The following is a 2,940-nucleotide window of genomic DNA, read 5'->3' as shown; positions in this document are numbered from 1 at the left end:
AACGATTCATAGAAACTATACAGCGTTAATAGAATAATAATAGTTAATATAATTTGTATCTTTTTTTTTAAATCGAAGTGACTACATACACGTTTAAACGTTTAAACTAAATGAATCTTGCCCTATGCAGTACCATGTATCATTGGCTACTCGACAGCATGTGACCAAACCACATTCTTCATGGCGATGTCAACGGAATATGGAGTTGATAACTAGATTCTGTCCGTTTAATGTATTTGATAATCTCATTTATAAATATTTGCACGCGTGGACTTATAGAGGTGGTGAAGATGAAAACATGTAATTGTAAGTTCGTCGATATTGCAATTTATTGACGTTCTAATTGATGAGTAAGAAATTAAAGTGTTGTTTACCTGACAAAAGTTGTTAGATACGTTATTATCAGTGTAATAACAGACAATATTTAACATACTGTACAACAGTGCGGCCGTGAACTTGGTGGAATATATTCCATTCAGATTCAGATTCAGATCAGATTCAGATAACGTTTATTGCCATTATGCTTGACACATGTAGGAATTTGCTTTGGCATTTACAGAAGGTGCATTTATGCTTTTTTCACATATACATGAACAAAACAAGTACAAAAAAAAGGACAACACAGGTCAGACAGTGCATGAATAGTGTGCTGTATATAAAGTGCAGTGCAGAGTTATTCAAGGTCCAGTGCATGTTCAGTCCTGGGCAGACTTGGAGGCGGGGGGGAGGGGGAAGCCAGAGTCATTTAGCAGCCTGGCGGCTGAGGGGAAGAAGCTGAGCCTGTGGCAGGCCTTTAATGCCTTAGGCAGCCGCAACCTTCTTCCAGAGGGAAGCAGGGTGAGGAGGCCGTGGCCGGGGTGGAAGGGGTCTGCCATGATCTTCCTTGCCCTCCTCAGAGCCCTGGTGTCATGCAGGGAGTTGAGGGAGGGCAAGGGACAGCCGATCACCCTCTCGGCTGAGCGTATTACCCGCTGCAACTTGGCCTTGTCCTTGGTCGTTGCAGCAGGGAACCAGGTGATGATGGAGTGGGTAAGGATGGACTCTATGATGGCCGTGTAAAACTGGACCATCATGGACCTCGGCAGCCTGAATTTCCTCAGTTGCCGGAGGAAGAACATCCTCTTCTGGGCCTTCTTCGTGAGGGCCTCGGTGTTCCGCTCCCACTTGAGGTCCCGGGAGATGGTCATGCCTAGAAAGCGGCATGACTCCACGGAGGCCACCGGGGTACCTCCCAGCGTGATGGGAGGGGGCAGGACTGCTTTCCTACGGAAGTCCACCACCATCTCCACTGTTTTTAGAGCATTGAGCTTCAGATTGTTAAAACTGCACCAGCTCTGCAGCCCCTCGATCTCACCCCTGTAGGCAGATTCGTCCCCCCTGGAGATGAGGCCCACCAGGGTGGTGTCGTCTGCAAACTTCAGGAGCTTGACCGAGGGGTGGCGGGAGACACAGCTGTTGGTGTATAGGGAGAATAGTGCTAGAGACAGGACGCAGCCCTGCGGGGAGCCCGTGCTGGTGGACCTGGAGCTGGAAATGCTCTTCCCCAGCTTCACCCGCTGAGACCTGTCAGTCAGGAAGTCCGTGATCCACCTGCAGGTGGAGTCCGGCACCTGCAGCAGGGATAGCTGGTGCTCCAGGATGTGTGGGAGGATCGTGTTGAAGGCCGAGCTGAAGTCCACGAACAGGATCCTGGCGTAGTTGCCTGCAGTGTCTAGGTGTTCTAGTGCGTAGTGCAGAGCCATGTTCACGGCGTCCTCCGTGGATCTATTGGCTCTGTACGCGAACTGCAGGGGTCCAGCACAGGATCCGTGATGAGCTTCAGGTAGGCCAGGCCAGGACAAGGCACTCCAGGACCTTCATGACGACAGAGGTCAGAGCGACGGGTCTGTAGTCGTTGAGGCCTGTGACCTTGGCCTTCTTGGGGACGGGGATGATGGTTGACGCCTTGAAGCACGCTGGGACGTGACACAGCTCCAGCGAGGCGTTGAAGATGTGGGTAAACACCGGGGCCAGCTGGTCGGCGCAGTGCTTCAGGACAGAGGGAGAGACGGAATCCGGACCAGCTGCCTTCCGGGGATTCTGCCTCTTAAACAGTCTGTTTACCTCTCGCACTGTGACAGAGAGAGGGGGTGGGGAAAGGGGGGTGGGGCGGGTGAGGAGGGGGGAGGGAGGGGAGGGGGAGGGGGGAGGGTGGGGGTAGCAGGAGGGACATTGGCCCCCCTGGGGGACGGGGGTGGTGGTTGTAGCCGGGGGGGGTGGAGGGAGAGGGCGGGGGTGGGCGGGAACCTCTCTTTCTCAAACCTACAGTAGAACTCGTTCAGCTCGTTAGCGAGAGGGAGGTTGTCGGACATCAGCGGGGACTTGGGTTTGTAGTTGGTGATGGTCTTTAGGCCTTTCCAGACGGAGGCGGAATCCCCCTCAGAGAGCTGTTGCTGCAGCTTCTCCGAAAAGCGATGCTTCGCCTCCTTCACCGCTTTGGCGAACCTGTACTTGGCCTGCTTGACCCGGTCCACGTCCCCACTGCGCCTAGCCACCTCCTTCTCTGACCTCAGACGCCTGAGTTGGGATGAAAACCAGGGCTTGTCGTTGTTGAAAGACTTCCTGGAGCGGAGGGGGACACACACCTCCTCGCCAAAGCTGATAAATGATGTAACAGTGTCTGTGTATACGTACATCCAGATTGTTACCAGCCTCTGGCCCCGCCCACTCCACCAAGACCTGGTCACAGCCTGCACTCTCCAACCAGGCGCAGAGTCGCTCACATGCCTCACTGGACCACACCCTGAAGCGCCGTACAACAGGCTTAGAGAGTTTTAACCTCTGCCTGTAGCGAGGGTCAGGTGTATGAGGATGTGGTCACTGTAGCCCAGTGCGGCACGGGGGACAGAATGGTAGGCTTGACGAGCTGTACAGTAGCAATGGTCCAGAGTGTTCACCCCC

Source organism: Nansenia antarctica (assembly GCF_963989245.1).
Source record: "Nansenia antarctica genome assembly, chromosome: 2".
Taxonomy (NCBI): Eukaryota; Metazoa; Chordata; class Actinopteri; order Argentiniformes; family Microstomatidae; genus Nansenia; species Nansenia antarctica.
The sequence above is the reverse complement of the archived record's forward strand: the minus strand, read 5'-3'. Positions refer to the sequence as shown.